This window comes from Marmota flaviventris, chromosome 3 (assembly GCF_047511675.1).
Source record: "Marmota flaviventris isolate mMarFla1 chromosome 3, mMarFla1.hap1, whole genome shotgun sequence".
Lineage (NCBI taxonomy): Eukaryota > Metazoa > Chordata > Mammalia > Rodentia > Sciuridae > Marmota > Marmota flaviventris.
In genome coordinates, this window is record NC_092500.1 from 124,966,973 (window position 1) to 124,991,986 (window position 25,014).

A 25,014-nucleotide genomic window follows, 5' to 3' on the forward strand; every position below is an offset into this window, starting at 1 on the left:
ATCAGCTAAGAATAAATCAAGAACTATCAACCAAACAATAAATTTCCACTGCCAGCCATCAGATTTGTTTTTTGCCTTTATCAAGGCAGTCATCATAAACTCAGACTAACAGCCAGACCAGCAGACAAAAAACACATGACAATTACATTAAAGGAGAGTGCATTTTCAAGGTACTTAGGCCAAGATGTACTCTAATAGTAAATCATTTTTTTCTTAGTTATGGCTTTATATCTATAAGAGACAGTCAAAATTGTCTCTAGTGGGCACTGTCACAGTGCTTTCCATTTTTGAGCAAATCACACACAGATCTCCTCAACCAACCTGTTATCTCTGTGTACCTTATCTCCCTTGTCTCCCAAAATTACAAAATTGAAACTTTCCTGTAAGACACATGACAGAAATTCAAATTGGTTCAAAATAACCCAAATTGACTCAAAAGTGCCCCAAGTGACAAAGAAAAAGAAGGTCAAAGCCTGTGTAGTGGCACCCCCCTCCTCCACATAAAATCTTAATCAAGCTTCTCTAGAAATCTTCACCATAATTGATTTTAGGACTATCAGCAAGGGACTCTACAAAACAGTTCAATGTAGTTAAACTTTCTATTTTCCTGTTGCTCTATTTTAGTTGGCCACTGGCCTGAAAGAGATCAGCACTCCCTAGGCTGAATGCCCCTTTCTCTAGTTTTTCACAAACACTTATCCAGTATAGTAGTTTGTAAAAGTGTGTTTACAAATGCAAAATGTGATTTAAAAAAAAAAAAAAAGATCCTTTAACAAGGCCTCTGGCTTGAGCTAGAGCTTCACAGAGTTATCTACATTTCTGAGAAAAGTTACCAATTGGGCTCCATGGTAACAGCTGGCAGGGGGAGAAAAGAAAGGGGAGAAGAAGCTGTCCCCTGTTGTCCTTGAAGGGTTAACTTGCTCAGAACAATGAAAAAAAAAAGCTGCTTTTATGTGACCTTGTGCAGATTGAGAACTTCTGAGCCCCTCCCTTTACACGCTGGGTATAAAATTCTGAAACTACCTGGACTTGGGGTCAAGGGGATTAATTGCTTACAGTGAAAACTACCCTCTGGACCTGGCTGCAGACAAATAAAACTGTTTCCTGCTATCTTCAGTGCCCTGAGTCATCTGTCCCCTACAACACCTGATGTGCCCTGACAGGGAGAATTTACTGTTGTATGTGAGGAGTAATTAAATTAGACAACTCAAGTAATTTTTTTTTTTTCAGTAGGGTCTCACTATGTGATCCTATAGTATAGCTACGCTAGGAAAGCAAAGGGACCCATGTCCTTAGCCCTGTCTTTGAGGAACTGACAATGACTTTGAGGCTTTATAGGAAGGAGAATGAGGGGAAGGGTTGGGGGTTGTATAGCTGGAGGTTTTTCACAGCTACCGAAGCAGGTGATCTTGATCAGGTGTGGTCTGGCCTTCATTATCTCAGGTTTGGTCAGGTAGACAAGGTCTTTGGTAAGAAATTTGCTGTTGCATAGAGGGTAGCTTTAGTTCCTCACAAGATTATCAGATCAGGGCTGGGGATATAGCTAGTAAGTGCTTGTCTTGCGTGCAAGGCCATGAGTTCAATCTCCAGCACCACAAAAAAAAAAAAAAAAAAAAAAAAAAAAAAGTTTATCAGATCAGACTTCATTCCTGGCACCCAAGGTGACTCAGAGCAAAGGAGGAAGGTGCAAAATGGAGGCAGATAGGCCACATCTTTTTTCCTGTTTTTAGCCACCCATCATGTGTAGGCAAAAGCAGAGTTTAAATCCTTCATACAGAATCACACACACACACACACACACACACACACACACAAAGTACATTTATTAAATTAGACAACTCAAGGATTTTTTTTTTTATCAGAGATTGAACCCAGGGGTGCTGAACCACCAAGCCACATCCCCAGCCCTTTTTACAAAAAAGAGACAGGGACTCACTAAGTTGTTCAGGACCTCACTAAATTGCTGAGGCTGGCTTTGAACTCATGATCCTCCTGCCTCAGCCTTCCCAGCCACTGGGGTTACAGGTGTGGGCAACTGTGCCTGACTCTTTCTTTTTCTTTTTTCTTTTATTTATTTTTATTTTATTTTTTTTAGAGAGAGAGAGAGAAGAGAGAATTTTAATATTTATTTTTTAGTTTTCTGCGGACACAACATCTTTGTTTGTATGTGGTGCTGAGGATGGAACCCGGGCCGCACGCATGCCATGCCAGCGTGCTACCGCTTGAGCCACATCCCCAGCCCCTTTTTTCTTTTTTTAATTAATTTTTTTTCTAATTAGCTTTACATGATGGTAGAATGCATATTGACACATCATACATAAATGGAGTATAACTTCTCATTCTTCTGGTTGTACATGATGTAGAGTTACACAGGTCTTGTAGTCACATATGCACATAGGGTAATAATGACTGATTCATTCTACTATTATTTCTACCCCCATGTTCCCTCTTTTGTTTTTTCTTTCTTTTTGATACAGGGTCTCACTATGTTTTTCAGGCTGGTCTCAAAGTCTCAGGCTCAAAAAATTCTCCTGTGCAATTTGGGCAGGGAGCAGAGCAGCTCCTCCATTGACTTTACTTTTTTATATCTCCTTTTCCACACTAACTTTCTTTTTTCCCTACATTCACTTTCTTATTTTGTCTTTAAAAAATTAGTTTTTACAGTGCTAGGATGGAACACAGGGCTTCATGCATGCTAGGCAAGGACTCTGCCACTAAGCCACTCCCCAAGCCCATTTTCTTTGTTTCATTTGATAGATCCTTTTCTAATATTTTTTCTAGGTAAAAAAAAAAAAAGTTATGAATATCATTTGAGCTAGAGCTTCACACAGTTATCTACATTTCTAAGATAAGAAAAGTTACCAATTGGGCTCCATGGTAACAGCTGGCAGGGAGAGGAAAGAAAGGGGAGAAGCTTCTTCTCCCCTGATGTCCTTGAAGGGTTAACTTGCTGAGAACAGTGAAAGAAAAAGCTGCTTTTATGTGACCTTGTGCAGACTGTGCTTCTGAGCCCCTCCCTTTACACGCTGGGTATAAAATTCTGAAACTACCTGGACTTGTAGTTTCTATTTAGAAATACATGAATTGTTACTTTGGCAATTATTGTGGAGAGCAGACTGTGCTCTGCTCTGAATTACTATATCTTGTGCAAAACAACAGTTTTTAGTTTGTTCATTTCCCTGAATTACTCCATTTTATAAAGCAGCAGTTTGACATAAGTTACTGCATTTTGAGTGCAAGTGCTAAGGCAGAATGACTTGGTAACTTGTCTAGGCAAGTAGATAACAGCTAGTTAGACATATAGAACTTATCAAAAAGAATAACTCCTAGGGCTGGGGTTGTGGCTCAGTGGTAAAGGACTCGCCTAGCACATGTGAGGCCCTGGGTTTGATTCTCAGCACCATATAAAAATAAATGAAATAAAGGTATTGTGTCCAACTACAACTAAAAAAATATATATATTTTTTAAAATTTTTGTTTTTGAGTACCAGGAATTAAACTCAGGGGCACTCAACCACTGAGCCACATCCCTAGCCCTATTTTGTATTTTATTAGAGACAGGGTCTCACTGAGTTGCTTAGCACCTGGCTAAATTGCTGAGGCTGGCTTTGAACTTGCAATCCTTATGCCTCAGGCTCCTGAGCTGCTGGGATTACAGGCTGTGCCACTGCACCCAGCTAAACAATAAATACTTAAGAAAAAGAAAAAAAAAAGAATAATCCCTAGCTGCACAATCATAAAGCACAAATTGATAAATGAATTATGCTAATAAAAAATGTCAACCGTGGCCACGTATGGTGGAGGACACCTATAATCCCAGGGACTCTGGTTGCTAAGAAGGATCACAAGTTCAAGGTCAGCCTCAGTGACTTAGAGAGACACTGTGACAAAATAAAAAATACAATGGAGTGGAGATGTAGCTTGGTATTAGAGAACTTCTGCATTCAATCCTAGTACCTCAAAAAGATCCAAATCCAAGAATCAACAAAACCCATATTAGGAAAACCAGGTTCATGAGTTTCTCAATCACACCAGATCTCCAATGATGCAACTCCCTCACCATAATCACATAAAGCACCTAAGATTGTTGAATGGTGGCACACACTGGCCTTTTCATCGGACTATGCAGTCAACACATCCTGAGGTCAACAGGTGACACATTCCTGACTGTCCCAGAGACTTCAGCTCAGCTTGATCTCTCCGCTTGACTGGCCCACTATGAAACTACTTGGACTGTCCTTGAACAAGTTATGTGACCTGAACAGCTCTGCACCCTGAACAAGTTCTTAAACTGCTTCTTAATCTTATCTGACCACCTACAGTGACTTTTTGTATTTGTATCTGTTCTGTCTTTGCTCCTGGCTCGGCTTCTTGAAACTCTGTGGCAACCTTGAGCTTTTCTTAGCCTTTCTGTAACTTAAATATGTCATGTGTGAAGTATGATGTATGACTTGAGTGTTATAGATATAAGTAATTGAGATTGGAATGGAATAAAAGAACTTGCGATTGCCACAGTCCTGATGCCAAATGAAGCATGAGTATCTCAGTGAATTAAAGCCAATGAAAGTTATGTAGCTTACAAATTGATTGTTACTCAATAAATTCTATTATGAAAAGACACAAATGTGTCCAGTTATCTTATTGGCAAGGCAAGGTTATGTCAAGACTTCATAGCTAGCATTGTTGCCCACACCTGTAATTCCAATTGCTTGGGAGGTTGAGGCAGGATTGCTAGTTCAAAGACAGCATCAGATGCATGGGTTTGGATTTATGGCAGGCCCATCCCCCTGGGTCTCTCACAGTGTCTCATGCCAGAGCAACTGTGGCCCTGAACCATTGCCTGGCTTCTGCCTGTAGGCTGCTGGCAATGAAGTGGGTTGCACAGTAGAAAACAAAACAAAAGTCAGCATCAGCAATTTAGCAAGACCCTGTTTCTAAATAACAAAAAAAATCTTGACAATAGTCTACATACCCTGTATGTTGAAGAGTATTGCATTAGCTTTCGGTTATTGTGACAAAAATCTGAGATAAACAACTTATAAGGAGGAAGCCTGTTCTATACATTCCCCCTTGCTTGTAAGTGCATTGCCGAAAGCCCTGTCCTTTTCCCTGATGCCAATCCAATAATGAGGACATGGTTTTGAGGGAAAAAAGGAAAAAAGTTTTATTGTTTTGCTCACAAAGGAGAAACACAGGGGACTCCTGTCCCAGAGAGACTGTGATTCTGCTCATCAGCAGAAATGGGCTTTTAAACAGGGATTCAAAGACTACACTCCATGTGTTCTCTGTTGAAATTGTAATTCACTTGTTAATTTGGGAGACAGTCCTCTCTGAGATCTTCTGGTGCCATCCCCAAAGTCTGGATTATTTAGTTCCTCTGGTGGGTGAGTACTCAAGGACAGATAACTCTGTAATCCTGTTTCCCCCCTGAGATTAGAGACAGGGAGAAATTAGGGAGGAGCTAGGAGAGAAGAAGAGAAAGAAACACATCCATTTAAAAATGAGTTGGAGTAGCAGAGCAGCAAGGCCTACAGTCAAAGCATAAAGTAGACTGCAGTTATAGGTGCAGGGTGGTACTCCACTGTATCCTTGCCTGTCATTCCTGAGGAGTGCATTGTAACAGTGGTCCTATAAGTGTAGGTATAAGAGAGGCTTGTCTGATTTTTGTATCTGTTACTGGCTCTTGGTCCATGCTACACTGATCTTAACCAGTAATCTCTTGAGCAGAGAGAATTTGGCTGCATGAGCCATACATAGGTAGAAGCCTGTCTAAGACAGAAATGGTTTACTGTAATACAGTTTGGCCTTTGAATGTTTTTTTGGGATTATTATACAATTTTGAAGTTGAAGATGGTCTGTTGGGGTAAAGTATTTGAAGAAGATTCTGGATGTACAGGCATTTATGCAGGGTCTGAAGAGTCAGGAACTAAGTTGAAGGTGCCAAAAGGCACTGCTTCTGGTGTATGAGGATAGCAGGACCAAAGAAAGGGTTAAAAAATATTTCAATCTTTTAAACCAGTGCAGGCAGTCCCAGCACCATTTCTCAGTCTGGCCCCAGGCAGCCACAGATTATCTCACTATGGTCAAGGACACCAGCCCTAAACTGGGGGGGGGGATCCCAAAAAAGTTGCCTGGGCTTTAAAAAAATGACAAAGAGAACCTGACCTCTGCTCTGCCTTCCAGTCCATTTTGTCCATGGGGTGGAGCCTGCTGGCCACAAAGGATGTAGCAGTAGGTTCCAGCACTGTCAGTTTATTACCTGGGAGCAGGAACAGTCTCCCCTTTTAAGATCTGACAGGATACCCCATTTGGCCACGGATATCCATAACTGGGGGCAAAGCAAGTCTTGCTATCATAGTATTGATGAACCCAGCCTAATTCCATTTTAAGATTGGGGGCCATCTCATCACAAAGTCATGAAAAGTTAATTTCTGTTTTACTATAAATTACTGAGATTTTTAAACTTGTTTGGAATTCCTGCCCATGCTCTGAACTCATCCATGCCTGGTTCTCCTTGACCAGATAACAACCCTCTCTAAAAGCTTAGTGGTGCCTCATAAATCCTGGCTCCCCCTGACCAGATAACAACCCTCTCTGAAACCTCAGCAGTGCCTCATAAATTCTGATGTTGGGATCTAAATTTATTCCCTACCTTGAAATACCATGCCATGTAGATCATTAATCTGCTATCTGCCCTTGTATTCTGTTTGCCAGGACCCTGTTAGCTGTAAGTTCCCAAGACATCCCCTTTTTTGAAACTTTTTGTGCTATATAAAACTTTTTTTCCCTGAGAGCTGGGCTGATCTCTACTCTGGGTTTGGGAGAGACAGTCGCTGGCCAGCTTTTGTGTACACAATACAAGCTTGCTTTAATTTGATTTAAAATTGGAGTCAGTGTTATTTATTTATTTATTTTGAGAGAGAGAGAGAGAGAATTTTTTAATATTTACTTTTTAGTTTTCAGCAGACACATCTTTGTTTGTATGTGGTGCTGAGGATCGAACCCTGGCCGCACGCATGCCAGGCGAGCACGCTACCGCTTGAGCCATATCCCCAGTCCAGTGGTCTTTTCTTTGCATGGTTATTCAACAGCATCCCATCAAACTAAATGCCTGGGGAGACTGGCAAAATAAATACCTGCACCCAGAAGAAAAAGAAAATAAATTAAGGCTAACCTGTGTTTTGTAGGCAGGCTGTGCAAAGGGTTCTTCAAGGAAGCCTAAAGAAAAAGAAGAAAATGACCTCCTTAATTGCATATCAACAGGCCTAGTATAAGAAAAAAGCGCCAAAGGAGGCTGTGGGTACAATTGATAGTTGGGGACTCACTTAAAGTTGATGGCATTGTGATAATGATAACAGAAACAGGTCAGACTCAAAAATACCCTGTGCTCCAACCCCTTGAATGCAACCTTGGAGGAAAAAAATAATATATGATTTTTTTTAATATATGTTGGATTTTTCAACCCTCTCCTGGATAAAATTTTTTGTGTAAATTAAATGTACAGATAACATTCATAAATTCTGTTTCAGATTATGAATTTAAGAAAGGGTCTGAAACTAGAGAAGATGAAAGAAAGTTACAGGTATGGAAATATATGTTAGTACAGAAAATTAGAAGATAAAAGAAATATTTCTGGATGAGAATGTATTTTGTCTGGTAAAGTAATATACTTGTGCTAAAATTCTTGATGAAGGAAATAAGTTGTGAATCTCTAAGTAAGTTGCAGAAGGTTTGTGGAAGGAAAAATCTCAAAAAGTTTGTGTCTGTGATTAAATTGGCTATAATTAGCACCGTCAGTCAAAGTTATTTGAACTTTAATATAAACTTTTACAAAGTTCAAACTAATGTGAATTTTTTTTTCATGGTAGCAGGATTGAACTCAGGGGGGAACATGACCACTGAGCCACATCCCCAGCCCTATTTTGTATTTTTATTTAAAGACAGGGTCTCACTGAGTTGCTTAGTGTCTTGGAGTTGCTGAGGCTGGCTTTGAACTCTCCATTATCCTGTCTCAGCCTCCCAATCTGCTGTAATTACAGACATGCACCACAAAGCCTGGCAAATTTTTTTATTTTTAGTGTTGCTGGGGATTGAACCCAGGGCCTTGTGCATGTAAAGCAAGCACTCTACCAACTGAGTTATGTCCTCAGCTTTTTTTTTTTTTAATGGTTATAAATGCAACATGCAAACTTTATTTAACAAAACTAACAGGTAATGTCAAACAGGCACTTATATTAAGAGAAAAAACTGACTAGAAGAAATTTTATCTTAAACACCTTACAATAAGCTTCTGGCAGTTGCATTTAACTGAGCTCTGTTGCTGTGAAGAATACAGCTCATGCACAGGTATGGATGAATGATTTGTACATTTTTCAAGTACTCACTGAATACTACCTTATATACACATATACATTAAATTTGTGAAAGATTTAATTGATGATTCCAGATAGACTTCATTTTTGTTGCTCTTTTGGAAGAGGTTGTCCATCTAAAGAGAAAAATATGGGGTTCTGGCTCATGAATCATGTAATGAACCCAGCCTAGACTCTGTTGGACACCAAGTCTCCTCCACTCCTCTTCAGACATTTAGATGAGTTTTAGGTACTTGTTTGGAAAGTTCTCTGGGTAACATGACATGCTGGTACTCATAGTGCTCGTTGAAGTACTTGTCTGAGTAGTAGATCTGCTTATGGGCCATACTGCCATTGCACAGCGGGGGCAGAAAGGAGGCGGAACCCGGACTGCAGAACGGTTGAAGCAGAATGCAGGTCCATTTCAGGCCAGGGCAACGACTCAAACCTGTCCTCAGCTTTTAATGTGAATTTTTTTTATGAAGCAAAGTCTGAAACATTGATCTGCTCTTGTTTATCAAGATAATTTTCTTGTATTTCTTAGGTTTTATTACATGAGGAAACTAAGTCTTAAAGGAATTAGGGGTTGTGCCTGTTTTAAGGTCTTTTTAATGATTATTTTATAACTGGTTAGATGAACAACTATTATTTTAGGTTATAACAATATAGTTTACATCCTAAATATACACAATTAGATATAAGTATACATCTGAGAACTGTATCTAATTATTGTCTAAGTATTATGTAAAAGTTTATACTATGAAAGTTTACTGGCAAGTGATAAACCCAGCCTAATTTCTTCTAAAGATTGGGAGCCATCTCATCACAAAGGCATGAAAAATTAATTTGAGCTTTACTATAAATTACTGCGATTTCTAAACTTGCTTGGAATGCCTGCCCGTGCCTTGAAGTCACCCATGCCTGGATTTCCCTGAACAGATAGCAACCCTCTCTGAAACTTTAGTGGTGCCTCGTAAATTCTGGCTTTCCCTGGCCAGATAATGACCCTCTCTGAAACTCTAGTGGTGCCTCATAAATTCTGATATTGGGATCTAAATTTACTCCCTAAGTGCTGGACCATTAACTTACTACTTGCCTTTGTGTTATGCTTGTCAAAATCCTATTATCTGTAAGTTCTCAAGATACGCCCCCCACCCGCCTGTTTGCAACTTTCTGCACTATAAAGCTGCACTCCTAAAGAGCAGGGGTGCTGTCTTCTATTCCCATGGGATTCAGGAGAGACAGCCCCGGCTGGTAGGAATTACAAGTTGCTTTAATTTGATTTAAATTGGAGTTGGTGGTCTTTTCTTTGTGTCCTGGTTTAACAGCAAGGTAACCAATAAGTGCTCTCCTTTATACATTATATCTGACATAGAAGGGCCACACTATCATTTGAAGACCTGTCTTATATGTTTGCTTTGACTAAGTCAATTTCTGCTAACCCATGCAGACCTGTGATTATTGTTACTGTACACTATGGATTCTAAATTGTACTTTTAAATTGTACTTTACAAGTCAAACTTAGTTAAATGTAAACTTAGGGGAGAGCACTTTACCAAGTTAGTGTTTTCCAAACTGAAATTATCTGTAGCAGTAGTCTCAGATTTGTATAGAAATAGCAAATTTGGGGGCTGGGGATGTGGCTCAAGCGGTAGCGCGCTCGCCTAGCATGCACGGGCGCTGGATTCGATCCTCAACACCACATAAAAATAAAATAAAGATGTTGTGTCCACCGAAAACTAAAAAATAAATATTAAAAATTCTCTCTCTCTCTCTTAAAAAAAAAAAAGAAAGAAATAACAAATTTGGTTGCCATTTATTCATGTCATTTGATTTACAGCTGAATAATGTAACCTGTCAATACATATATATATATATATATATATATATATATATATATATATATATATATAATTTTGTGTCACTTTTCACACTGGAATAGGAATTTAAATATATTTTTGGAAGGTAATAAGGAGACCCTTATCTATTTAAAGGTAACACTGTTAAACATGGAAGCATTCTGCCACTTGTTCCACAAAAAGAAAGATAAAAGCTCTCTCACCTTTCTTTGATTCTTATTTCCGGTGCAATGTTGTATTATTTGTCAAAAGCCCTGTCTTACCTGAGGTAAGGCTCTGCCTCTTCTTACTTCATCTTAGAATGGCTTTAAAATAGGCTAGACTTCAGCTCATTTAAAATTGTGTTCAAAAGGTTGATTTTTGTTGTAAAGATTACTCTGATCTCAATAAACAGGGAATATAATATATAACTAAGGTTCAAGATTATGATTTTTTTCTTGGCTCATAAGCTATTACACAAATTAAACATGTTTTTGCTTAGTTAATTTTATTTTGTATTTTCCTTATAAACTTTATAATGTTGCCTGTTAGTGTTTTGCAGAAGTACTGCTTCTAATAAAACCACCTGAGTTAATTCTAGATAATAAGCTATCACCTATAGGACAGACAGTATGTAATGCTGACTTCTCGTACTAATACTGATTCCAATTAAATGAAAGGGGTAAATGTAAAATTATAGATATTGAAGTTATAACCTGTTACTTCCATTTTTAAGATTGGTGAAACTGACCTGCTGGGTATTTAAAACCAAATGCTTGGAGATCAAAGTCAAGGAAGTAAAAGGGCCAAGAAAAAAGCAGACAACATTTTGGCCCTTGCCTGCTAAGGTCAGCCAGGACCCAGAGAATGATGGGACCCCTCTCTGGGCCCTGAAACTTTGGTGAGTCACCCATTCTGCTGATCAGGGAGATGGAGAGAACCCCAGAGAGCAGGAAGCCAACCAGTGCACATTCTGCAAAGAGGAGGGTCATTGGAGATGGAAAAGTCCTGGATGCATCCTAGAGAAGCCATGTATGGTCAGCTAGACCCTGACCCATCCTGGCAGATGGCACCACTGGTAAAGGAAAGCTAAAGGAACCAAGAGGCTTCATACAAATCCTCAAGAGTGGCAGCTGAGGAATCTAACTGCCAACATGCCCACTCCCAACACCACCCAGCCCTGCACCTGGCAGGAGAGTATAGCCTGAGCACAGCCTACATGAGCATTTAAAAGGAAAAACAATGTTTTTTCTTAATGTAACTTAGGATGTACATTTGTGTCAGCCCTACCAAAAGTAACTAAGGCTGGAGGCTATAAAGGAAGGGTTCTGTGTGGGAGTACCTAATAATAATGATCACAAAGGAAATTTGTCTTGAGTTAATTTGAGCCTGATCTCAGACAAACAAATCTTCCTAACTTCCTACATTGATAAACTCCATCTGTTTTTCACTGATATGATTGAGTTACTGTCTTCCTGTTTTTCAGATTCTGACTTAAATACTAATTGCTTTTGTGCTAATATTTTACAAAAAAGTAACGCTTTGCTGTCTTGTTATTGTTATCTCAGCATGATCCCTGTTCTAAGTATGCCTTGTCCAGTCACCTCCCATTTGCCACTGTGGACCTCTGAACTGTTCTGATGCTGAATACCCTTAATTGTATACCCTGCCCCCCGCCCCCTAAAAAAAAGAACTTTGGGTTACTTTCCCCAATTTTACCATCCTTCAGCAATTTCAGGAAGCAATTTAAGATGTCGTCACCCATTTTTTTCCATAGAAATGGAATGTAGAAATTGACAGTGGGAAAATATAACAGTAGTCCACTTTATACTTTGAAATAACCCTTGCTACTCTGTCACTGCAGCTCATTTTTAAATGGACAGGTTTCTTTCCTCTCTCCCAGTTCCTCCCTAATCTCTCCACTCCATAATCTTAGGGGAAACAGTATTCCCATTTTCCCCCATGTTAGGCAGATTTAACTGTACTTGAGCATACATCCACCATAGGAACAAAGTAATCCAGAAGTTGGGGAATGGCACCAGAAGATCTCAGAGAGGAATCTCCCAAATTAACAAGTGAATTTCAACTCCAAAAGAGAACAGAGAATGTAGCCTTTGAATCACCTCCTTAAAAGCCCCTGTTCCTGCTGATGGGCAGAATCACAGTCTCTGGGACAGGAGTCCCCTGTGTTTCTCCTTTGCTAGCAAAGCAATAAACCTTTTTCCTTTCTCTCAAAACCATGTCCTTGTTATTGGATTGGCATTGGGGACAGGGACCAAGCTTTCAGTAATAGCATGAGTAATGAAATTTCCCAAACTTCTCTGTTAAATTCTATAAATTCTTTCTTTGGGATTTAGTTAACAGTATGCTTGGGACATTTGCAGCCTAGAGTTGAACATGTGTGTTATCAACATGTAAGTTTTTAATTTCTGCATTATCACATCAACTGGGGTTCAGACTATAACTCAACACAATGCATCAGCCCCTTTGTGGGACCAAACAATAAGTACCATAAAAGAGTGAAGAGAGGTTTATTACTATACAAGCTAGGAGAGCACTGGGGATAATTCCCAAAGCAGTATTCCCTGAACAAAGAAAGCAAGGGGCTGTTATTGGAAAATCACACATATTCATGTTGGAGAGACTCATCATTGCATGTAGAGACTGGCACATTTCTGAGCATGCTTGCACTGATATCATGCCTTACATGTACAAAAATGGCAAATGGGAATGCCTCTTGGATGGAGAATTTAGCCTCATAATGAAATTATAAAGGCTAAGTTTACTCTAGGTCACCTAGAAGAGCGAGAGTGACTCAGCAATTTTGGCTGGTTCCTTGTGGTTTTCTCTGGATAGTTTCATTTGAAAAAAAAAGAAGAAGAAACATTAACAGTCATTTAAAGGAGCAGAAGGGCCAGGTGTGGAGATGCAGGCATGTATTCCAGAGGCTTAGGAGGCTGAGGCAAGAGGATCACAAGTTTGAGGTCAGCCTCAGCAATTTAGCAAAGCTATAAGCAACCCAGTGAGACCCCGTCTCAAAATAAAAAATAAAAAGGGCTGGGGATATGGTTGGGTTCAATCTCTGGTACCAAAAATAAATAAATACATAAATAAAGGAGCAGGAGGCTCCACCACTCAACACAGGTGATTGCCCCTGAAAGTTCCTGCCTAGCAGCTAACAGGATAGCAACAAGGGTGGCAATAAGCACCAACATTTTAATGAATAACCATGACACAGCATCACACAGTACAGAATATGCAACATGCCCCCTGGTGCTTTGAGGAGGTTTTGGCAGGGTCTCTTGCTGAGCTAGGGAAGGAAGCAGAGCCCAGAGATACCATTACAGGAGTAGTTTTTTCCTTCTTTGAGAATTAGAAAAAACATATGAATTTTATTTCAATGGCATAATTGAAGAAATAAAAATTACACAGGTGAAGAGTAGGAGAGGGTCTAACTTTTTTTTCCCCCCAATATTAGCATTGAATTTGGAAGGAGAGGAAACCATGCACAATTTGATAAAATATTCTTTTTTCTTCAATATGTAACAGTGGTCCACTTCACCTTTTGAATATAGCCCTTGATGCTTATTTTAAAAGTTACATCATTAAAAAAAAAGTTACATATTAGTTATTAGTTAGCTAGGTTTTGGAGGTGGCTGAGGAACAAAGAATAAAGCAACCTGCCCCTGCTCCAAAGAACAACCAATCAGGTGCTGAGGGAACCACCTGTCACTCAGCCGGGTCTCCAGACCAATCCTGGATCTTAGCCAGCTCCCCGACCAACCCCAGTAGAAGGGATTCTAAAAACCCCCTTTTCCTGTCCCAACCCCTCTCTTCCTGCCCTAAGCACAATAAAAATCCCAGTCAGGTCCAGCCCTGCCAGCTTCTTCTCAGACCCACCCTGTTGGTCTGAGGGTCTTGCCTAGGATTGAAATCTCAATAAAGCAGCCTTTTTAAATCTGCTTCCTTTTGGTCATCACTGCCTGATCTTACACATGTTTTTCTTTTTCTCTTCTCCCTCTCCCACTCCTTAACCTGGGGATAAGGAACAAGATTCCTTTGAATTATCTGACCTCCACAGGAAGAAAATGTCATCAGAAGATCTAGGAATTATCAAGTGAATCCTTGCACACCACCAGGGCACACCTGGAATGCAACCCTTGCAGTGTTTCTTTAAAACTCCCCCTTTTCCTCTTCATGGGGAGAACCACAGCCTCTGTGACTGGAGCACCCCATGTTTCTCCTTTGATAGCTGAAAGGGAAAGTGAGGATGAAGAGACAGATAAGTGAGAAATGAAAGACAGAGACCAGGCAGAGATACACTGAGAGTTTATTTGTCAAAGCTGACAAATAAAGGCCATCTCTCTATAGCGGAGAGAGACAAAACAGGCTTGAGTTCTGGGACTTTTATGGGGCAGGCAGAGGAATCAGCAGGGTGGGTCCTAAAGTGGGTGGTTAGGAGTTGGATTGGTATGAGGAAGTGGTGAACGTTTCTCAGAAAGGCCCTTGGGAGGGAAAGTGAAACTTTTTCCTTAAAATGGTGGCTGTCTGCTGGGAGCCATTAGCCAAGTAGGTATGACAATTTCCTTGCCAGCGTACCCCATGTTGCTGACATGTTGCAGCGACATTGAATGTAGGTGACCTTGCTCAAGGACCAAGGCAGATTAGGGTGTTCCCGGTTTTAAGATAATTGTGTTTAGGGCGTTCCCAGTTTAGGTTCCAGGTTTAAGGTTTAAGATTATTCCTGCTGGGAATAGGGCGTATCCTGCTGCCTGAGTTCCCCTTGAGTTCTCACGGGATTCAGACAGTATATTTTGGGAGATAGAAGCCCAGAGAAGGTGGATTTTGGGCAGAGAACGTGGATTTGGGCAGAGAACGTGGATTTCCCCAGAACGTGATTGTAGACGGCTGGTGTGAGTTCGGGAATAAAGAGTTGCTGTTTGAATCTACAAGCTGTGTGGTGGCTCGTGATTGTGTGCCCAGCCAGACTGTGGCAGCTGTCTCTTAAGATGGCCATCCAGATGCTAAGCAAGAACCTTATAATAGCAAAGAAATAAACCTTCTTTTTCTTTTTTCTCAATAATGTCCTTATTTTGGGGGCTGGGGCCATGGCTTAGTGGTAGAATGCTCTCCTAGCATACATGAGGCACTGGGTTTGATCCTCAATATCACATAAAAATAAAATAATAAAATAAAGATGTTGTGCCCACCTATAACTAAAAAATAAAAATTAAAAAAAATAATGTCCTCATTATTAAATTGGTATGAATTGACATGGGTGACAAGGACAGAGCTTTCAGTAACAAATATATAGTGGTTATAATGGTGCATATCCTGAGTTGCTTTTTTTTAAAAAATATTTTTAGTTGTAGATGGACAAAATACTTTGATTTATTTTTTTATTTGTTGCTGATAACTCAACTCAGTGCCTCACCCATGGTAGGCAAGTACTCTACCACTGAGCTACAAACCCAGCCCCTGTGTTTTTTTGTTGTTGTTGTTGCTGTTGTTTAAATTAGGTATTGAACCCAGTGGTTCTTTACCACTGAGATACATATTCCCAGCCCTTTTTATTTCATTTTATTTTTATTTTTTTTACATTCTTTTTTTTAATATTTATTTTTTAGTTGGACACAATATCTTTATTTATTTATTTTCATGTGGTGCTGCGGATCGAACCCAGGGTCTCACACATGCTAGGCGAGCACTCTACCGCTGAGCCACAACCCCAGCCCTCATTTTATTTTTAAATTTATTTTTCAGTCCTGGGATTGAACCTAGGGTTTCATAGCATGTTAGGCAAACATTCTATCATTCAGCAACATCTCCAGCCCCAGTGCTTTTAATTAAATTAATTTATTTGTTTTATGTCCCGATTTTTAAGAAATTTACTTTGTAAATAAGTCATTAGATTGAAGAATAACATACATATGGAGAATCACATAGACAGCACAATGAATGTTTTAAAATTAAACCTATGTATGTACTCATCACCAAATTCAAGTGAGAGGACATTGTCAACACCCTGAATTACTGCTCCTGCCCATGCAATTTTAACACTTAAGTGCATTTTCCCTTTTACAAATATAGACATTACTGTATTTCTGTCATCACAGGATAGTTTTGAATTTCCAATAAATGAACCAATGTAGAAGAAATTTCTTTTCTTTTTTTTTTTTTTTAAAGAAAGAGTGGGAGAGAGAGAGAATTTTTTAATATTTATTTTTTAGTTCTCGGCGGACACAACATCTTTGTTTGTATGTGGTGCTGAGGATCGAACCCGGGCCGCACGCATGCCAGGCGAGCGCGCTACCGCTTGAGCCACATCCCCAGCCCCAAAATTTCTTAATTCTTTCTGAGATTAAATAGATTGTTTTATCCAAATGAATATATTAATTCACTCTCTTGCCATTAGTGTTTGAGTTTCCAGTTGATCAATATTTTTGTCAACCTTTAGTATTTACAGTCTATAACCATAATTCTAGGTATATAGTATTTCTTGATGTAATTTAAATTTATATTTCACTGATGAGTAATAATATTGAAAATTTAATAGCCTTCAAATTTTCTTTTTTATAAAGAGAAGAAGAGGGGCTGGGGAATGTAGCTCAAGCAGTAGCGCGCTCGCCTGGCATGCGTGTGGCCCGGGTTAGATCCTCAGCACCACATACAAACAAAGATGTTGTGTCCGCCAAAAACTAAAAATAAATATTAAAAAGTTTCTCTCTCTCTCTTTAAAAAAAAATAAATAAAAAGAAGAAGACTCTGCTGAGGTATTTTGCCTATTTTCTACTGGGATTTCTGTCTTTTTCCTATTGGCTCTAAAGAGTTCCTAAAACACATTAGAGAGAAAGTTTATTTTATTTTTTAAAATTTGAGACAGGGTTTCACTAAATTGTTGAGGCTCACCTTTGACTTGTGATCCTTATTTCTCAGCTTTCTAAGCAATTGAGATTAGAAGCCTGTACCACTACACACAAGCTTTATTTATTTTTAAAGTGCTTACTAAGTATCAGGTATATCCTGAAGGCTTAGCGTGCATTATTTCACTTAATCTTGGTCACAACAGGCCCTGACAATGATAGCTGCATCTGAAGTAAGTGATATTTCATTTTACACAAGATGAAGCTGGTGCTCAAAAGCAAAGTAATTTTTCAAGGTCACAGAACCTAGGATTGAACCTAGGGCTTTGTGTATGTTAGGCATGTGCTCTACCACTGAGCCACATCCTCAGTGAAGGATACAGAAATGACCAACCCCAAAACAGTGTGGCCTAGAAGAGGGAAGGAAGAAGGCAACAATTGATAACATTGATCTTTTCCCAATATATCCTTTCCCAGTGACAGGACAATCCCTGGGAAAGAAGCAAACATCACCCAGTGACAAGTCAATCCCTGGGAAGAAAATATCCATAAAGTCTAAAAATGACAGCCTTTGGGAAGGAGCCAAACGTTGATCCTTCCCTAAATAAATCCTTCCCCAATGCCAGTACACTAGAGCCTGGAGGGAAAGAGATAAGCGCTGAATGCGGAACTCTGGACCTTCCATCCTTGCCCAGTAAAAAACAAATTTCAAATTTTCACAATCTGTCTCCAGAATGCCCAAACTGATATGTTCTGTTAAAGACTTCAATGGTTAAGTCATCTCCCAATATGTAACCTATAATCTCAGACTTCTCCTGTAATCGGGGGTCATTTTTCTACACAGAAAGTGAGCCCCTCCAGTGCTAGATTGATTGACTCTGCTGTGGATAATGGAAAACTTGCTGATCCATTTGAGGTGTGCTTCCATCCCAGTTATTTGTGTTTTCATAATGGTGTCAAAATTGTTTTGGTTATTTTTGTTACACTCAAGTTATTCCTGTTTTATATTTGAGGAAGCTAGAAAGTTAGGTGATGAGCCTGAGGTTTACCTTTGTGGAGTAGCAGAACTAGGACTTGACTTTGTCTTCTAACTGCTGGCCTAGTGCTGAGCTAACTGGGTGTAAGGCCTGTGTACCATGGTTTATCCATTCCCCACACTTTACCACTCCTGAAATCAGGATGCATCTTGTAATCAATGACATGTCATAGTTTCATTGACAGCCTTTTTATACCTTGTGGTATATAAAATAACGAAGGACCTTTGATCGATGAAATCTTAGGTTCTTTAGAATGCAGGCACTAAGATAGGTGCAGAGGAGTGCGGTTGCAGCTCAGTGATAGATCACTTGCCTTACATGTGCAAGACCCTGGTTAGCATAAAACAAAACAAAACAAATAAACAACAACAACAACAACAAAAATAGAAAGTGACAAGGAAAAAAGGAGAACCAAGGTAAGGGGAAGCTTTGTGGAGGACTTGTACAGTCCCATACTCCCTCAAGTGGAATTCTAAATTTTTTTAAAAAAATATTTATTTTTTATTTTTTAGTTGTAGCTGGACACAATACCTTTATTTTACTTGTTTATTCTAAATTCTAAAGGCTCTAAAACTGTTTTCTTTTCTTTCTTTTTTCTCCCTCTCTCCCACCCCTCTCTTTTTTGCAGTACTGAGGAAATTGGGCCCACTTATATACTCTACTGTCATAAGAGAAGAGATGTCTCCAAAGAATGATTCAAGTTCCCAAAAAAGGGGGAACTTAAATCAGGACCAGCGGGGTTCTTGGCATGCATGATGGAAAAGAATTTCAAGCTGGGTGTGGTGGCCTGCTCCCATGATCCTAGCCATGTGGAGGCTGAGGCGGAAGGATTTCAGCAACTTAGTGAGGCCTTGTATCAACATAAAAAATAAAAAGAACTGGGGGATGGGGTTGAGGCTCAGTGGTGGAATGTTTGCCTAGCATGTTTGAGGCACTGGGTTTAGTCCTCAGCACCACACAAAATATAAATAAATAAACAAACAAACAAACAAATAAATAAATAAAACTAAAAGTTAAAACAATTTTAAAAGGGCTGGGATTGTAGCTCAGTGGTAGAGCACTTGCCTCGCATGTGAGAGGCACTGGGTTGGATCCTCAGCACCACATACAAATAAATAAATAAATATATTGTGTCCATTTACAACTAAAATTATTAAAAAAAAAACTTCTAAACAACAACAAAAAAGGACTGGGGATGTGGCTCAGTGGTAAAGCACTCCTGGTACATTTAAAAAAAAAAAAAAAAAAGCACATGCCAGTGAAAGGCATAGACAGATTTATTTAGGAAAGTAGAAGCATATTCAAGGGATAATGGGGCAATCTCAAGAGAGATAACATTAGGGTAAAGCAAGGAATACACATTCAAGGAAGAATGTGGGCTATCTTGAGAGGGAGAGACTAAAGGCCATTTGCTAGAACTAGAGGTGGAACAGGGTGGAGCTACACAGTTTGACACCAGTTTTTCCTGTGCTTGAGTTACAGAGCCAAGAATCAAGTGTCCAGCCCAAGGGCACATTGCTTTGGAGTTGCAATTGATCCTGGGTGCTCTTTTCATCTCACTGGCCTACAGGTGTTTCCTTTGAGACTCAATTTCTCTCTCTCTCTCTCTTTTATCCCAAATTCCTATCTCACTACCACTGAGCTTCATTCTTTATATTCCTTATATTTTATTTTGACAGTGTCTCCTAAGTTGCTAAGGCTGGCCTCAAACTGTTGCCCAAAATCTTGGTCCTTATCCCCAATGCCAATTCAATAATGAGGACTTTCTTTTATCTTTTCTAGTTTTGGACCCATTCTTAAGTTCATATTCTGAAACAGTCCTCATTAAAGTTATATGTACATTTAATTTACACAACAAATTTCAGCCCAGGAGAGGGTTGGACAATCCAACATAGATTAAAACTGTGCCTTACTTTTTTCCTCCCAGGTTGCATTCAAGGGGTTGGAGCACAGGGTATTTTTGAGTCTGACCTGTCTCTGTTATCATTATCACAAATGCCATCAAATTTAAGTGAGTTCCCCACTGTCAATTGTGCCCACAGTCTCCTTTTGGGCCTTTTTCTTATACTAGGCCTGTTGATATGCAATGGAGGAGGCCCTTTCCTTCTCTTTCTTTAGGCTTCTTTGAAGATCTCTTTGCAGAGCCTGCCTACAAAACACAGGTAAGCCTTAGTTTCTTTTTTCTTTTATTTCTGGGTGCAGGTATTTATTCTACTAGTCTCCCCAGGCATTTAGTTTGATGGGATACTATGACAGCAAGATTTGCTTTGCCCCAGTGATGGATATCCCCTGGCCAAATGGGGCATCCTGTCAGATCTTAAAAAGGGAGACTGTTCCTGTTGGCCTGGCAGCTTTCCCTGCCCTTTCCCTTCCCCTTCCCCCTCCCCATCCCATAGCATCCATAGGAGGGGACTTTTTACCTGGCTGAAGAGACCAGGCTCTTAAACTTTCCCCTAAACTCCGCTGGCCACTAACAGTAGTAACAATTTAATTGGCCTAGGCCCTCCTACCTCTAGTGACCTATATAGGTTTTGTTCTCACCTTGAGCACACGTGACTTCCCTGGCCCTCACCCTTTTGTGGACAGTTGAACCTCACCTGGGAGTGTCCCCCGCTCTTTCCAATAAAACTCCTTTTGGTGCCTCATTCTTGTTCTGTGGTTCCTGGCCTTGCGCCTTTTTTTAAAAATATATATATATTTTCTTTCTTAGTTTTAGGTGGACACAATATCTTTATTTTACATATATGTGGTTCTGAGGATCGAACCCAGTGCCTCATGCATGCTAGTCAAGCACTGTACCACTGAGCCACAACCCCAGCCCCTTCACACGCCCTTTTATGCTTTACATTTGGTGCTGAAACCTGGGAGGAGTTCGAGCCTCTCCCCAGCCCTCTCTCCCCCCACCCTTAGGGTCTGAGGCTGCTCCTCTCCACTGAAGGAACCAGCCAAAGGAACGACTGGATCCCTAGATCACTTGCCCTCATCCGATCCAGCAGAGTGGGGTAAGTCATTTTCTCTTTGATCTTTTGACTCCTTCCCATTTGTGGGGATACTGTCCCTAAATTATGTACGTGTCAGAGACTCCCCTTCAACCCGTCTGTCCGGGCCCCGAGTGGATTGTAGAGACCTCTCAATCCCTGGCCAGTCCACTCCATTCTCTGGTAAGCACAGTAGGTAATTGGGATGCCTTTTTCCTTCCTGCTCACCCCCAGGTGTGGAAAGATCATGGGAAACAGAGTCTACTCTGGACCCCAAAACTCCCTTGGGGTGTCTATACATGAATTTTTCCAAATTGGGACTCACTCAGGACTTACACTGTCAATGGATCCTTTTCTATTCCACTGTGGCCTGACCACAATACACTTTAGATAATGGCTGTAAATGGCCTCCTGAGGGGACTTTTGATTTTAAAATCCTGACTGATTTAGACAATTTCTGCTGACAGACAGAAAAGTGCTTAGAGATTCCTTATGTTCAGGCCTTTTGGGATTTATGCTCCCGACCCTCTTTCTGCTCCACCTGTCCCACTTTCCAAGTCCTTCTTGCTAAAGAAACTCCTCCTTCCAAGTCCACATCTGCTCCTGACCCAGACCCCTCTCCACTTATTGAGCCTCCTGAGACACTCTTCTCACCACCCCCCCGACCCTCCTATCCTGATCCTCCTCCTTATCTGGATCCAGCTCCACCTGAGTTAAACCACCCTCCTTCCCCTGTCTCTTCCCCATAAGTGCCCATACCAGGTCTCACCAAATAACCCAAGACCCTGAACTTCTCTATCCTCTCGATGAGGTGGCAGGATCTGAGGGCATCGTTTGAGTTCATGTCCCTTTTTCTCTATAAGACCTCTCCCAAATCGAAAAGTGCTTAGGCTTCTTTTCTGCTGACCCCACTACCTATATCAAAGAATTTAAATACCTTTCCCAAGTCTATGACCTTACTTGGCATGAGGTCCATGTCATCCTTACCTCCACTCGTACCCCAGATGAACACCCTCAAGTCCAGGTAGCTACACAGAACCATGCAGACAAGGTTCATTTGACCCATGACACCATGCCTACAGGTGCAGCCGCAGTCCCCGACACCAATCCTGATTGGGACTATCAAAATGGACAGGGCTGATGCCGCTGTGCCCAGATGATACAATGCCTGCTGGCAGGCACACAGGCAGTTTCTAATAAGGTTTTAATTTTGATAAACTGAGAGAAGTCACTCAGGGGCCTGATGAGAATCCTGCAATGTTCTTTAACTGCTTAACGGAGGCCCTTGTTCTCTATACTAGATTAGACCCTAAATCTTCCTCTGGGGCAACCATTCTGGCCACTCATTTTATCATCCAGTTAGCCCCTGATATAAGAAAAAAGCTAACATGTGCTGAAGATGGTCCCCAAACCCCCATCTGAGATCTGGTGAAAATGGCCTTTAAAGATTACAGTGCCTGTGAGGAAACAGCTGAACTCAGCCAACAGGCTCACTTACAGAAAAAGGTGGAACTCCAGATACAAGCCCTGGTAGCAGCTCTGTGGCCAGCCTGGGGCCCTGCTGGGGCTCCCAGGGGTCCTCAGAAGTCTGCCCCACCTGGGGCCTGCTTCAAATGTGGACAAGAAGGCCACTGGGCCTGCCATTGCCCTAAGCTGCAGCCCCCCTCTCAGCTGTGCCCCAGCTGCAAGCAGCTGGGACATTAGAAGAGTGACCATCCCTTGGCTGGTCCCTCCCTGGTACCTCAATGTGGGGATATGGCTGGACAGGTAGTCCCTTCTCTTGAGCTTCTGGGACTGGCTGACGACTGAAGAAGCCCAGACTCGAGGACCCCCATAACCCTCTCTGAGCCCAGGGTAATCCTCCAGGTAGTGGGTAAGTCCATTACCTTCCTTGTGGACACGGGGTCTACCTATTCTGTCTTGCCTGCCCACTCTAGGCCTTTATATCCCTCCCAGATCTCAGTCATGGGGATAGATGGAACACCCTCCTTCCCAAAGAAAATAGCCGGTCTGACATGCTCCCTAGAGGGACATCCTTTTACCCACTTCTCTTTAGTTACCTCTTCCTATTCAGTTCCCCTCCTAGGACAAGATGTTCTCTAGCTCTTGGGGGCTACCCTCCAGCTCTCACCTCATGCCCCTACTACCCAACTCCTCCTCCCCTTGATTCAATCCACAATAGACACACCCTCCCCCCCACCACTTTTCCCCTCCCATCAGGCCTCATAGACCCCCAACTCTGGGATGCCTTCAAACTGGTAATAGGAATACACCATCAACCAGTGCAGATTCTATGTTCCCTTCTCGACCTCAGTTTCCCATTTCTCTCCCTCACCGCAGGGGACTCAAACCCATCATTGAGTGACTACTAGATCAAGGCCTTCTCATTCCCAAAGACTCTCCCTGCAACACTCGGATCCTACCTGTCCGCAAACCATCAGAAGCATACCGCTTGGTACAAGATCTCTGTTTAGTCAATGAAGCAGTTATTCCCCTTCATCCAGTGGTCCCTAATCCTTTACCCTCCTCTCTCACATACCACCCTCAAACTCTCATTTCACAGTTCTAGATCTCAAAGACACCTTCTTCAAAGTCCCATTTCATCCAGATTCTTACTTCCTCTTTGCTTTCACCTGGGAGGACCCTGACACCCTCACATCATATCAACTAACCTGGACTATCCTCCCTCAAGGCTTCTGGGATAGTCCCCATTTGTTTGGAAAGTGCGGCCTGAGATTTAGCTCCCTGTGATCTCAGAGTCAGTACCCTCCTACAATATGTAGATGACCTCCCCTTGTGCAGCCCATCTTGAAAGACTTCTCAGGAACACACTGCCCACCTACTCAACTTTTTAGGTTCCAGAGGATACCGAGTTTCCCCAGCCACAGCTCGACTCTAGGTCCCCTTGGTTACCTACCTAGGCATTCTTCTAACTCCTACCTCCAAAAGCCTCTTTGTAGACAGAATCCAAGCTCTCGGGAGCTTGCAGCCTACTGAGTCAGCAGATCAGATCCTCTCGTTTTGGGGGCTCGCTGGATTCTTCTGACATTGGTTTCCCAACTTTGCTCTTCTTGCCAAGCCCCTTTACCTGGCAGCTAAATACACTCCTATTGGACCATTGACATCACCAGCCCAGGTCTCTAGATCTTTCTTCAAACTCAGAGATGCTTTGATCTCCTCACCTCCACTATCCCTACCCAACCTCAACCGTCCCTTCCACCTCTTTACAGATGAAAAACAAGGGATTACCACTGGTCTTCTGGCCCAGCCCATTGGACCCTCCTACAGTCCTGTAGCATATCTCTCTAAACAGCTTGACTCTACGGTACAGGGATGGCTTCCCTGATTCTGGGCCCTCGCTGCAGTGGCCAAACTTACCAAAGAATTTCTAAAGTTGACCCTCCTTCAACCTTTGACCTTCTTTTTCACCCATAGGCTTCAGGACCTCCTTGGACATAAATCTCTCTCCCTCCTGGGCCCCTCCCGAATTCAGGAGTTTCATTTACTTTTCATTGAAAACCCCACCATTTCCCTCTGTGCCTCTCCACCCCTTACCTCGGCTTCTCCTCTCCCAATGTCTGGTTTTACCCATCCACCTATGCACTCTTGTCCTCAAGTCCTTTAGGCCTTACATATACCTCAGGAAGTCCTCTTCAACCACCCTTTGGTGGCAACAGACTTGACATTTTTTTTCTTAATATTTTTTTAGTTGTAGTTGGATACAATATCTTTATTTTATTTATTTATTTTTATGTGGTGCTGAGGATCGAACCCAGCGCCTCACGCATGCTAGGCAAGTGCTCTACCGCTGAGCCTCAGCCCCAGCCCCAGCCCCAGACTTTACAATTTTTGTAGATGGAAGCTCAACTGTCGGGCCAGACAATCGCTGCAGAGCAGCCTATGCCGTGGTTTCTGCTTCGGCTGTCCTGGAGGCCAGCTGCCTCCCT

At 41.4% G+C, this 25,014-nt stretch overlaps 1 non-coding gene and 1 pseudogene across 1 annotated transcript; one reads left to right on the forward strand and one right to left on the reverse strand.

Annotated features, from left to right (window-relative positions):
- Window positions 1–4,754: 4,754 nt before the first annotated feature.
- On the forward strand, window positions 4,755–4,887 carry LOC114104960 (small nucleolar RNA SNORA42/SNORA80 family). The gene has a single exon (XR_003584917.1). It is a non-coding gene; the product is annotated as a small nucleolar RNA SNORA42/SNORA80 family (small nucleolar RNA).
- Window positions 4,888–8,453: 3,566 nt separating this feature from the next.
- Window positions 8,454–8,698, reverse strand: LOC114104803 (cyclin-dependent kinases regulatory subunit 2 pseudogene; annotated as a pseudogene).
- Window positions 8,699–25,014: the final 16,316 nt, after the last annotated feature.